This window comes from Orcinus orca, chromosome 11, assembly GCF_937001465.1.
Source record: "Orcinus orca chromosome 11, mOrcOrc1.1, whole genome shotgun sequence".
Lineage (NCBI taxonomy): Eukaryota > Metazoa > Chordata > Mammalia > Artiodactyla > Delphinidae > Orcinus > Orcinus orca.
The window spans coordinates 14,482,658-14,497,359 of NC_064569.1; the positions used below are offsets into that span (position 1 = coordinate 14,482,658).

Sequence of the window (14,702 nt, forward strand, 5' to 3'; positions counted from 1 at the left end):
TATCCACATCTGCTTTCTTCCTAACCTTGTAAATATTCCTTTTAATTTCTGTTTCTTTCAAATATGTTTAGATAATAAAAATTATTTTTAAGACTTTTTTTGATGTGGACCATTTTTAAAGTCTTTATTGAATTTGTTACAATATTGCTTCTGTTTTAGGTTTTGGCTTTTTGGTCACGAGGCATGTGGGATCCTAGTTCCCCGACCAGGGATTGAACCCATACCTCCTGCACCAGAAGGCAAAGTCCCAACCACTGGACCACCAGGGAAGTCACCTAAAAATTATTTTTAAGTTGAAATTTACTATGGATTCTGAGCTTGAACCAAAAAAATTTGACATTTTCCTAAATTAGAAAAAAAATGAACATATTAAATCCTAATTAAGTAAAGAAAATAACTAAGCAGTTAAACTCACAGAAGGGCTACAGTAGCATTTTCAAGGGCTCAACTCTGCTTCTTCGAACTGAAACCACTGATCCCCCGGTCCCCATCCACTCCCCCATTCAAAGGCATGATAACATGAGCAAAAGTACTTTGAGGGGAGATATGTTCACCCTACACAGTTTTTTTCAAATACATATTTTTGTTTGCATATTGATGTTCAATGTCTTCTGGCACAAAATCTGTTTAGCACAGGGAAGCTAATTCATTGTTAGGTTTTTGACTTAAACCCTGTATTCATTATGTAAACTCCTTTTTTCCACATAACCCTCCAAGGTTTGATGAAAACAGATTCCTAAACATGTCCAACCTGCCAAACAGGAATAAAAGCTTCCAGTAGAAGCATAACGCTCCTTTAAAATAGGAGTGTTGTAGCTTGTATGAGCATATTTCACTCTTGGAAAGAAATGAGATCATGTTTCGTTTCAGGAAGATGTATGCTTCAGGTAAGAGACTGAAACAAACTTTCTATACTTAACTGAATACATAGGAGAATGTTTGAATTCAAATGTATTGCTGAAGTGAAGTAGCTCTTTAATTATATTGCAAAACTTAAATGGTAGATGAGTTTCAATTCTCAGTAGGTTTGTAAATATTTTCCAGAAGACAGACCTTTCCTGAAGAACTGACTGCACCTTGATTATGCCTTCTCTTCCCCTCTCCTTCCCTCTCTCTCTCCGACTGACCCTACCGACTGCACTGAGATCATTTCCTTTATATCATCTCTTAACTGCTCACTTTCATGGCTGTCCGAGTCTTGGGCCAATTAGTCATGTCTGCTGGGAGATTTTTTCTTTGTGCACATTTTCTTCAATGTCTTGAGCCAGTGCCTGTAGTCTATACACTGTGTGCTGCTGATGACTCCAGAAAGGAATTCTTATTAAATGAAGGGTGGATATTCTTAACAAATGGGCTCCAAACTGACAAGAGTTCCTGCTGAGGAAGCAGCTGCTTTCTTTCTGTTCTGTTACTCCATACTGGGCTCCTGCCCTGTTCTGTCTGCCTATCTCTGTACTGGCAGCTCATGAAGACCAATATAAACAGGGTATGGGACCCAACTGTCCCCTTACATTCTTACCTGGCAAACAATTACATTTCTGATACTTGAGTTTGAAGATAGAAATGATAGGCCCCACTTTAAAAAAAAATAATCATAATATACATGTGATACCATTAAACTTTCAAAATTAATTATCTAATTATCTAATTGCAATATTGTATATCTAGTAACAGAGAAGGGTTCAAGAGCACGTTGCCTACGTTATAAATAACACCATCTATGTCATTAATAGCATCAAGAGCTTGGATTCAAATCAAGGTTTTCTTATTCCAACTCAAGGGTTCTTTCCATGACGTATTACTCATACTGCCATTTACACAACATACAAAGCAAGTCTGTGAAATGAGCATAAGGAAAAGAGTATTGTGATTGAGCCGGGAAAATAAAACAAGATAGCTTTCTTCATCCAGCTCCTATAGAAAAGGATCATATTAAGTAGGTGAGTTCACAGATGGAATGAACAAGCTCATATGTTGCCAGGATGAAACTTCAGGCCCTGATTTCATGTTATTTTCTGTTGGAGCTGGAATTGTTTTGGTTGTGAGGAAGCCTTCTTTAAGTAAGCAAAAAAGCAGAGTATAATTCTCTTGCAGCTTAGAAAGAAATAGTCATTTCCTGTATAGAAAAGTATTGCATTGTATTTCTAACTAAATTACTACCTTTTTTTCTTAATTTCTGATCTGATGAAAATGATATACCATAATCATAGCAGAAGATGAATTATAATTATTTAGGTATAAATCAATTTTAACTGCTATCAGCCATTAGCTATAGTCCTTTTATGACACAATTTTCCATTTTAAGTTATTATCCTGTATTTTTTTGTTGGATATAGTATTTTCAAGAATTATTTTCAGCTACAGAATAAGGGTAATGTGTATCTTTGAACTTCTCTTACACAAAATGCTTTTCTTGACCACTTTATTTTGTATTTCTAAATATTTTCCAAAGTTATTGTGATTCTTTTTCTTCTTGAGTTATTTAGAAATGTTTTTGAAGTTGAAAACATGAGTTCTTTTGTAAATTATCTTCTTTTTACTAATATTTAACTACATAAGAGTCAGAGAGAATAGTCTATGTCATACTGACTTTGAATTATGTTAAAAGTAGCCAAATATACCATCAGTTTTCTTAAGTTATACATGTCCTTGAAAAGAATATGTAATTTCCATTTACTGAATGCAATATTCTATATATGTTCATTACATCAAGCCTGTTAATTTTTTTCAATTTTTTATATGCCTAATGATATTTTTGTCTAATTGATCTATAAATCATGTGGGATTTTTATTAAATCCTTCCATTATGAAGGTGGATTTGTCAGTTTCTCTTGTATTGATAGAACTGTAATGTGTTGTGTTATAAATTTTGAAGGAATTATTTTTAGTACATATCTGAGATACCCATTGGGTAAATTGAATCTTTTACTTCTATAAAATGCTCCTCTTCACCTCCAGACATTTTTTTGGGGGGTGGGGTTGTTTGGTTGATTGATTTGTGGTTGTTTTTGCCGGTAAGCCTGTTTTAAATATAACCACACCAGGTTTCTGTTGTTGCTGTTCTTACTATTAATATTTGCCTGGGATATCTTTTTCCATCCTTTTAATTTTAAACAATACTTATCCTTGTGTTTCTGGTATGTCTGTTTGGTTTTTTCCCCCCTTATAAAAACAATGTAACAATCCAGAGATTTTATATAATATATTCAGTCCATTTACATTTATGGATTTCTGAAATACACTTTTTCATTCCTACCATCTTAGAGAATGTTTACATTTGTACCATTTCCTATGTTTTACCTGTCACCATTGGACCCTCTTCCTAATTAATCAAGTGTTGTTGCTGGTTTTCTGGGGCTTTTTTCATTTGTTTTTCTCTTTCTACTTGTAGAAAGATACACCCTCTATTATCTTAGTGGTTATATCTAAAAATTTAACATGAATTCTTGAAAAGTCTAGTTATCTATATCTATACTTCCTCCTAGACAATACAAGCAACTTAAGAAATCTGGATCACCCGATCCCAATTTATATAGCCTTGTGGCCTAGTATTTAATTATATCTAATTTATTTTGATCTCTATATTTGAAATTATTACTATTTGTACAGCCAATATTAGTTTAGAATTATCAACATATTTACCACAATCTGTATTCACCATTCCTTTCTGAGAACATGATCTTATTTTGTTCTGCTTCTTGAAAGACAGGCTTACATTCCTCATCAGATTTCCCCCGCCCCCCATCATACTGGCTTTCTCTTTTGTTGTGATATTTTTGCTTAGTTCGCATTCTAATTACCTTCTTAAAATTGTGCATCTTTGAATAGGAGACAGAGATGATTCTGAGACAGCTACTTCTTGAAGGACTGTGTGTGAGGGAAACCAGGAAACTAGCTGTGTGAGCAGTTAGCCTGGATTCAGATCTGTGTTCTACACTTTCTTATTAACAATCTACCTCTTGGGTAGGCATCCTCTGGGACAGAAAGACATCTACCTGTCTCACAGTGAAGGTCGGAATGTCATGGTCAGATGGACCAAAGGCATTTGTTTGTCTTCAACTGCTTGAAATCAGTGTCACCACATTTTTCTCCTCTATCTTTTCAGACTAATATTCTCTAAAAGCATGCATGGTGGCGGGGGGAGGCAGGGTCTGCACACTTGCTCACTCAGCAACCCTTGTCCTCATTACTTGGAGAATTCTCTTTCTTAGGGTCTTCAAGATGATGTTCTTCTCCCACAGTATTAATTCTATAAGCATCAGATAGGTTACTTCTTCATTCTGTGTATGTGCACATGTGTGTGTGAGTCTATATGTTTGTGTATACACATACAAGCCTGTGTATTCTACCTTCAAGAAGAAAAAGGTGAGAAATGAGTGATATGTGTGTTTTCCTTTGATCTATTCTCTCACCATTTGGGCTCTGTTTGAACCCCCTCAGATGTACCTTGACTACTTTCTAGCTTCTAAGGAGCTTTCAATTTATCCAAGTTTAAGGAACTAAAATGGAATAATTCCATACACCCATACCTAGTTTCAGATTATCAAAATACATTATTACATACACATATGTGCATGCATACATGACCATGCATGCTCGCATACGTGTGCTCACACGTGTGCGTGCGCGCGCGCGCGCGCACACACACACACACATCCTTAGCAAAATCTTCTGTCAGGAGGTTTCTTCATCTTTGTCTCAAACTTATGGTGATTTTTATATAAGAATTCTGTACGCTCTTCAATGCAATTCACCATTATTAGCCACATTCTGCTACTACTTTATAGCTCATTATTTTCACTTGGTTGGCGCTCAGACTTGAAGAAGGAAAAAAAGCATCTTTCTCTAACATGCATATAACATTCAAAATTACCTGCCTATATGGTTTTTAATACTTTCAGCACCATCCACAGACATATCGCCAGTATCTACCGTGGTGACTGATCTAGTAGAATATGTATTCAATAAATTTTTATTTTGTGAATAAAAGGACACAAACTGTGATTGCCCCAAAAAAGCAGAACACACACACAGAGGCACAATTTTTTTCTGATCTTAGAGACAGAAAGTAAGGTACAGATCTTTCCTATACCTTTCATAAGACTTAACCTTAATTTTCCTTTTCACTGAGTGTTCCCATAGCTGGCCTTTTTACAGGTAGGAAAACAATCAACTTTAGTAAATTGTAATTTTGCTGTTTGTATTAATTTTCATTAATTTGTATTAATTTCCAATGACTTTGCCAACTAAGTAAGCATCTTTGCTATTTCAAATTATTTTTAAACTTATACTTGAGAGTTACCAAATAGTTTTCCACTGCTAAATGTAACAACAGAATAATACATATACTATTTCTTAAAATCATAAAACCATAAGTAGCATCCAAAATAAAAATCAAGACTAAAAACCTTCCTGATATATATTTTGAAAGAACAGTATTTGGTTTGCTAATCTTTATATTTCAATACCATCTAATTAATTTTCACCCCATGCATTAATTTTATAAGTTACTACAAATCAATAATGTCTTATACTAGTTTTCTAAAAGATTACATCAAAATCACTGGCATCAAGAGTGGGTTGTTGAGTTGATCCTTAAAATATAATAATCTTTTTCTGATGAAAAGAGTTGATTCCAACTCTTCCACTTCCTACTTATATAGGAACTCTGCGAGATGTTTACATTCTTTGTGCCTCAATTTCCTCTAAAATGAAGATAATAATAATGCCTATTCAAAAGACTGTCATGAGGCTTATGTTTTGTATGAGGATTAAAGAGGTCTATACACTACCAAACGTAAGGTAGATAGCTAGTGGGAAGCAGCCGCATAGCACAGGGAGATCAGCTCGGTGCTTTGTGACCGCCTGGAGTGGTGGGATAGGGAGGGTGGGAGGGAGGGAGACGCAAGCGGGAAGAGATATGGGAATATATGTATATATATAACTGATTCATTTTGCTGTGAAGCTGAAACTAACATACCATTGTAAAGCAATTATACTCCAATAAAGATGTTAAAAAAAAAAAAAAGTAGAAAGCACTTAGATAGACCAATACCTTGCACATTCTAAGTTAGAACTCAATAAATGTTTGCAAATGTAATTATTAAATTACATTTTTTCTTCCTATTCAGCATTTTCTGGAACATATTCTAAATGACAATCTTCCAGAAAATATGGAGTGTGACTGGAAGAGGTGTGGCCATGTCTGGGCTTTCCATTCTTCTGTTAACAGGACATAAAGTTAGGTTCATGGTTCAGTCTGTGCTAATCCTAGTACTTCATCCTCTGCCTACCACCGACCCCTGGGATTTACCCAAAGGATGTGCATGCAATTCAAGCTAGTCAATCAAATTCCTGCTTAAAATTTTTAAACGTACATCATTTGCTATGCAGGAAGGACATGTTTCCCAGAAGCCTCTACCCATATTCCTGATCCTGGAGGAAAAATCCATTTACTGTAGAAAACACAGAAGCCAATATACTGAGAAAGGAAGAGAATCAAGAGAGAGAAAGAGAGGCTTCGTTGTGACAGTGTTCACATCCTCAATTCACATCACATTCCCTCCTGTATTGACCTCTGCCATTTGTGACCAAGAGTCCTGACCAAAACAAAAATGCTCTTAAAAAGTATCCTGAGTAAATTAGTTTTAAAAGTACTGCAAACTATAGCCCCTTCTTGAAATTCTACAAAGCATACTATGTTATCACAAAGCATAGTAAAACCTCTATATATCAATACTTCTAGAATAATTTTTTTTAAAAGGCAGGCCTACCTTAGCATAACTCAGCATCTCTCAAACATACCTAGACATTTTTCCTGACAGCTTCTTGTAGCAAATGACAAACTTGTGTTTCACAGAATAAACCTGTGTTTCACAGTTGTTTTGAGACCACAGATATAGAAGTCTCATGATTCCACATTATAGATCTTTATTCCCTAAAGATAGTTGCAGCGAGCGGGGGCTACTCTTCATTGCAGTGTGAGGGCTTCTCATTGCAGTGGCTTCTCTCGTTGCAGAGCACGGGCTCTAGGCGCACGGGCTTCCGTAGTTGTGGCACGCAGGCTCAGTAGTTGTGGCTCACGGGCTCTAGAGTGCAGGCTTAGTAGTTGTGGTGCATGGGCTTAGTTGCTCCGTGGTGTGTGGGATCTTCCCAGACCAGGGCTCAAACCCATGTCCCCTGCATTGGCAGGTGGATTCTTAACCACTGAGTCACCGGGGAAGTCCCCGTGGCAGGCAGATTCTTAACCACTGCACCACCAGTGAAGTGCCCCTTTTTTGTTTGTTTTTTGCTGTCAGAAACCAAGAAAGAGCTAAAGAGGATTATCCTTAATAATAAGAAAGTCAGGTGCATATTGTGGGGCTGGACAGGCACACAAGGACAAAGTGGGGGTGTCCTTATGAGGGACTGACGAGCCTGGCAAACAGTCCCTTCCTGCTCTTGGGCCTCCCCTGGTGGTTCTGAGGAAGAGGGTGTGCAGGTTCCTCTGAGGTGGTCCTTGGCTGGGAGGATTGTAATTTGTACTTAATGGTGCTAAGATTCTTTTTTATCCAAATGACTAACCAGGTGTGCCTACCCCATCTATTAAGTAACCCAATACTTTCTCCATGTCTAACTTAAACTAAAAGTGATATATGCTAGGGTTTGTTCATGTATTTTCTCTTCTACTTCTTTAATGTGTAAGTCTAAAACTGCTCAATTTCTACACTGTTTTAACTATTGTGTCTTTAAAAGGTGTATTATTTTTCCAATCCCACCAATTTTTTTTTCTACCCTTTTCTTTATCAAAAGTGCCTTAGAATCAGTTTGTCAATTTCGCAATTAAGGGTTTTGAATTAAGTTTATAAATTCTTCCAAAGTTTATTTATATTTTTACAACTTTATAACTTCTCATGTTGAATGTCTCCATATATCCTAAGGATTTAACACATTATCCATACATAAATATATCATCTATACATAATAAAGCTATTCTCCTTTCTAATGGTTACATCCTCATTTATCTTACTTTATTAGATAGAAGTCCTAAAATAATTTGATAGAAGGAATAATTATCCTATTCTTGATTTGAAAGAGAAAGCTAATAAGCGTTTCCTCATTAAACAAAATTTGGTTGTTAGTGTGTACAAATTATTTTTTGTATTTTTAAAGTATTTTCTATTCACTCATAGTTCACCATTTAAAAAATCATGAATGGGGCTTCCCTGGTGGCGTAGTGGTTGAGAGTATGCCTGCCGAAGCAGGGGACACGGGTTCGTGCCCCGGTCCAGGAAGATCCTACATGCCGCGGAGCGGCTAGGCCCGTGAGCCATGGCCGCTGAGCCTGCGCGTCTGGAGCCTGTGTTCCGCAACGGGAGAGGCCACAACAGTGAGAGGCCTGCGTACCGCAAAAAAAAAAAAAAGAATGGATAAAAAAATTAAATCCAAAAAAGTTTTTTGCTGCTATGATTTATTAATGAACTATTTATTAGAAGATTCAATCTTGGAAAGATGAAAAGGAAAAACATATAAAATATAAGTATAAAATTTAATAATAAATTGAGTTGGTTACAAAATCCCAGAGGTGTTCATTAATTCACCACTAAAAAAGTATACATGGGGGGGGACCTTCAAGACGGCAGAGGAATAAGACGTGGACATCACCTTCCTCCCCACAAACACATCAAAAATACATCTACATGTGGAATAACTCCTACGGAACACCTACTGAACCCTGGCAGAAGACCTCAGACTTCCCAAAGGCAAGAAACTCCCCACATACCTGGGTAGGGCAAAAGAAAAAAGAAAAACCAGAGACAAAAGAATTGGGACAGGACCTGGACCTCTGGGTGAAGGAGGAAAAGTTTCTACACACTAGGAAGCCCCTTCACTGGCGGACGGGGGGCGCAGGTTGAGGGTAAGTTTTGGAGTCACGGAGGAGAGCGCAGCAACAGGGATGCAGAGGGCAAAGTGGAGAGATTCCCACACAGAGGATCACTGCCGACCAGCCCTCACCAGCCCAAGAGGCTTGTCTGCTCACCTGCCGGGGCGGGTGGGGGCTGGGAGCTAAGGCTCGGGCTTCAGAGGTCAGACTCCAGGAAGAGGATTGGGGTTGTCTGCGTGAACACAGCCTGAAGGGGGCTAGTGTGCCACAGCTAGCCAGTAGGGAGTCCGGGAAAAATTCTGGACCTACCTAAGAGGCAAGAGACCATTGTTTCACAGTGCACTAGGAGAGGGGATTCAGAGCACCGCCTAAATGAGCTCCAGAGATGGGCGCGAGTCGCGGCTATCAGCGTGGACCCCAGACACAGGCATGAAACCCTAAGGCTGCTGCTGCAGCCACCAAGAAGCCTGTGTGCAAGCACAAGTCACTATCCAAACCTCCCCTCCCCAGAGCCTGTGCAGCCTGTCACTGACAGGGTCCTGAGATCCAAGGACAACTTCCCCAGGAGAACACATGGCAAGCCTCAGGCTTGTTGCAACGTCATGTGAGCCTTTGCCGCCGCAGGCTCGCTCCATGTTCCGTACCCCTCCCTCCCCCCGCCTGAGTGAGCCAGAGCACCCTATCAGAATCTATTTACCCCTGTCCTTTCTGGGTGGGGAACAGACGCCCTCAGGAGACCTACATGCAGAGGCAGGATGAAATCCAAAGCTGAACCCCAGGACCTGTGAGAACAAGGAAGAGAAAGGGAAATCTCTCCCAGAACCCTCAGAAGCAGCGGATTAAATCTCCACAACAACTTGAGGTTACCCTGCATCTGTGGAATGCCTGAATAGACAACGAATCATCCCAAAACTGAGGTGGTGGCCTTTGGGAGCAACTGTAGACTTGAGATTTGCCTTCTGCATCTATTTTTGTTTCTGGTTTTATGTTTATCTTAGTTTAGTATTTAGAGCTTATTGTCATTGGTAGATTTGTTTACTGATTTGGTTGCTCTCTTTTTTTTCTTTATATATATATATATTTAACCTTTTTTGCTTTTTGTGAGTGTGTATGTATATGCGTCTTTGTGTGATTTGTCTGTATACCTTTGCTTTTACCATTTTTTCTAGGTTCTGTCTGTCCATTTTATCTTTTTTTTTTTTTTTTTAGTATAGTTTTTAGTGCTTGTTAACACTGGTGGATTTGTTTTTGGATTGGTTATTCTCTTCTTTCTTTCTTTTTTATTACTTTTATTTTTTTACTTTTAATGATTTTTTAAATTTTTTTATTTTAATAAGAGTTTTATTTTATTTTGCTTTATTTCTTTTGTTTTTCCTCCCTTTTCTTCTGAGCCATGTGGCTGACAGGCTCTTGGTACTCCAGCCGGGGGTCAGGCATGAGCTCTGAGGAGGAAGAACGGAGTTCAGGGCATTAAACCACCAGAGACCTCCCACCCCACGTAATCTCAAACGGCGAAATCTCCCAGAGATCTCCATCTCAACAGTAAGCCCCAGCTCCACTCAACGACCAGCAAGCTACAGTGCTGGACACCTGATGCCAAACAACTAGTAAGACAGGAACACAACCCCACCCATTAGCAAAAGGCTGCCTAAAAGCATAATAAGGTCACAGACACCGAAAAACACGCCACCACATGCAGTCCTGCCCACCAGAAAGACAAGATCCAGCCTCATCCACAAGAACACAGGCATCAGTGCCCTCCACCATGAAGCCTACACAAGCCACTGAACCAACCTTAGCCACTGGGGGCAGACACCAACAACAACAGGAACCACGAACCTGCAGACTGTGAAAAGGAGACACCAAACACAGTAAGTTAAGCAAAATTAGAAGACAGAGAAATACAAAACAGATGAAGGAACAAGGTAAAAACCCAGCAGACCAAACAAATGAAGAGGAAATAGGCAGTCTACCTGAAAAAAAATTCAGAATAATGATAGTAAAGATGATCCAAAATCTTGTAAATACAATGAAGAACATACAAGAAATGTTGAACAAGGACCTAGAAGAACAAAAGAGGAAACAAACAATGATGAACAGCACAATAAATGAAATTAAAAATTCTCTAGAAGGAATCATCAGTAGAATAACTGAGGCAGAAGAACGGCTAAGTGACCTGGAAGATAAAACAGTGGAAATAATTACCTCAGAGCAGAATAAATTAAAAAGAAGGAAGAGAAATGAGGACAGTTTCAGAAACCTCTGGGAAAACATTAAATGCACCAAAATTCAAATTATAGGGGTCCCAGAAGAAGAAGAGAAAAAGAAATGGTCTGAGAAAATATTTGAAGAGATTATATTGAAAACATCCCGAACATGAGAAAGGAAATAGTCAGTCAAGTCCAGGAAGTACAGAGAGTCCCACACAAGATAAATCCAAGGAGAAAAACGCCAAGACACATATTAATCAAACTATCAAAAATTAAATACAAAGAAAAAATATAAAAAGCAGCAAGGGAAAAGCAACAGAAAACATACAAGGGAATCCCCATAAGGTTAACAGCTGATCTTTCAGCAGAAACTCTGCAAGCCAGAAGGGAGTAGCAGGACATATTTAAACTGATGAAAGGGAAAAACCTACAACCAAGATTACTCTAACCAGCAAGGATATCATTCAGATTTGACAGAGAAATTAACCTTTACAGACAAGCAAAAGCTAAGAGAATTCAGCACCACCAAACCAGCTTTAAAACACATGCTAAAGGACCATCTCTAGGCAGGAAACACAAGAGAAGGAAAAGACCTACAATACAAACCCAAAACAATTAAGAAAATGGTAATAGGCACATACATATCGATAACTACCTTAACTGTAAATGGATTAAATGTTCCAACTAAAAGACACAGATTGGCTGAATGGATACAAAAACAAGACGTGTATATGCTATCTACAAGAGACCCACTTCAGACCTAGGGACACATACAGACTGAAAGTGAGGGGATGGAAAAAGATATTCCATGCAAATGGAAATCAAAAGAAAGCTGGAGTAGCAATTCTCATATCAGAACAAACAGAATTTAAAATAAAGAGTATTACAAGAGACAAAGAAGGACACTGCATAATGATCAAGGGATCAATCCAAGAAGAAGATATAACAATTGTAAATATTTATGCACCTACCATAGGAGCACATCAATACATAAGGCAATGCTAACAGCCATGAAAGGGGAAATCAACAGTAACACAATCATAGTAGGGGACTTTAACACCCCACTTTCACCAATGAACAGATCATCCAAAATGAACATAAATAGGGAAATACAAGCTTTAAATGATACATTAAACAAGATGGACTTAATTGATATTAATACAACATTCCATCCAAAAACAACAGGATACACGTTCTTCTCAAGTGCTCATGGAACATTCTATAAGATAGATCGTATCTTGGGTCACAAATCAAACCTTGGTAAATTAAAGAAACTTGAAATCATATTAAGTATCTTTTCCAACCACAACACTACAAGACTAGATATCAATTACACGAAAAAATCTGTAAAAACTACAAACACATAGAGGCTAAACAATACACTACTAAATAACCAAGAAATCACTGAAGAAATCAAAGAGGAAATCAAAAAATACCTACAAACAAATGACAATGAAAACACGATGACCCAAAATCTTTGAGATGCAGCAAAAGCAGGTCTAAGAGGGAAGTTTATAGCAATACAATACTAGAAACAAGAAACGTCTCAAATAAACAACCTAACCTTACACCTAAAGCAATTAGAGAAAGAAGAAGAAAGAAACCCCAAAGTTAGCAGAAGGAAAGAAATCATAGAGATCAGATCAGAAATAAATGATAAAGAAATGAAGGAAATAAGAGCGAAGATCAATAGAACTAAAAGTTGGTTCTTTGAGAAGATAAACGAAATTGATAAACCATTAGCTAGACTCATCAAGTAAAAACGGGAGAAGACTTAAATCAACAGAATTAGAAATGAAAAAGGAGAAGTAACAACTGACACTGCAGAAATACAAAGGATCATGAGAGATTACTACAAGCAACTATATGCCGATAAAATGGACAACCTGGAAGAAATGTACAAATTTTTAGAAAAGCACAAACTTCTGAGAATGAACCAGGAAGAAATACAAAATATAAACAGACCAATCACAAGCACTGAAATTGAAACTGTGATTAAAAATCTTCCAACAAACAAAAGCCCAGGACCAGATGGCTTCACAGGTGAATTCTAACAAACATTTAGAGAAAAGCTGACACCTAACCTTCTCAAACTCTTCCAAAATATAGCAGAGGGAGGAACACTCCCAAACTCATTCTACAAGGCCACCATCACCATGATACCAAAACCAGACAAAGATGTCACAAAAAGAAAACTACAGGCCAATATCACTGATGACCATAGATGCAAAAATCCTCATTAAAATACTAGCAACCAGAATCCAACAGCACATTAAAATGATCATACACCATGATCAAGTGGGGTTTATGCCAGGTATGCAAGGATTCTTCAATATATGCAAATCAATCAATGTGATATACCATGTTATCAAATTGGAGAAAAACCATATGATCACCTCAATAGATGCAAGAAAAGCTTTCAAAAAAATTCAACACCCGTTTATGATAAAAACCCTCCAGAAAGTAGGCATAGAGGGAACTTACCTCAACATAATAAAGGCCATATATGACAAACACACGGCCAACATCGTTCTCAAAGGTGAAAAACTGAAACCATTTCCACTAAGATCAGGAACAAGACAAGGTTGCCCACTCTCACCACTATTATTCAACATAGTTTTGGAAGTTTTAGCCACAGCAATCAGAGAAGAAAAAGAAAAAAAAAATCCAAATTGGAAAAGAAGAAATAAGACTGTCACTATTTGCAGATGATATGATACTATACATAAAGAATCGTAAAGATGCTACCCGAAAACTACTAGAGCTAATCAATGAATTTGGTAGAGTAGCAGGATACAAAATTAATGCAGAGAAATCTCTTGCATTCCTATACACTAATGATGAAAAATCTGAAAGAGAAATTAAGGAAAAACTCCCATTTACCACTGCAACAAAAAGAATAAAACACCTCCTAGTAAACTTACCTAAAGAGACAAAAGACCAGTATGCAGCAAACTATAAGACACTGATGAAAGTAAAGATGATACAAACAGATGGAGAGATGCACCATGTTTTTGGATTGGAAGAATCAACATTGTGAAAATGTCTATACCGCCCAAAGCAATCTCCAGATTCAATGTAATCCCTATCAAACTACCAATGGCATTTTTCACAGAACTAGAACGAAAAATTTCACAATTTGTATAGAAACACAGAAGATCCCGAATAGCCAAAGCAATCTTGAGAAAGAAAAATGCAGCTGGAGGAATAAGGCACCAGGACTTCAGACTATACTACAAAGTTACAGTAATCAAGACAGTATGGTACTGGCACAAAAACAGAAATATAGATCAATGGAACAGGATAGAAAGCCCAGAGATAAACCCACACACATATGGTCACCTTATTTTTGATAAAGGAAGCAAGAATATACAGTGGAGAAAAGTTAGCCTCTTCAATAAGTGGTGCTGTGTAAACCGGACACCTATATGTTAAAGAATGGAATTAGAATGCTTCCTAACAGCATACACAAAAATAAACTGAAAACGGATTAAAGACCTAAATGTAAGGCCAGACACTATAAAACTCTTAGAGGAAAACATAGGTAGAATGCTCTATGACATAAATCACAGCAAGATCCTTTTTGACCCACCTCCTAGAGAAATGGAAATAAAACCAAAAATAAACAA

At 37.5% G+C, this 14,702-nt stretch overlaps 1 protein-coding gene across 11 annotated transcripts in view; it reads left to right on the forward strand.

Annotated features, from left to right (window-relative positions):
* The first annotated feature begins 736 nt into the window (after window positions 1–736).
* The window catches only part of PIK3C2G (phosphatidylinositol-4-phosphate 3-kinase catalytic subunit type 2 gamma), a 365,719-nt gene continuing 351,753 nt past the window's right edge, over window positions 737–14,702 (forward strand). For 10 of the 11 annotated variants that reach the window (XM_033430304.2, XM_049695083.1, XM_033430311.2 and 7 more), the window contains exon 1: window positions 737–887. The gene's annotated coding sequence lies outside the window, so the exon portion shown is untranslated. Of the gene's footprint in view, window positions 888–1,802; window positions 1,941–14,702 lie in introns of those variants that run through there. The other variant, XM_033430306.2, reaches the window with a different exon arrangement.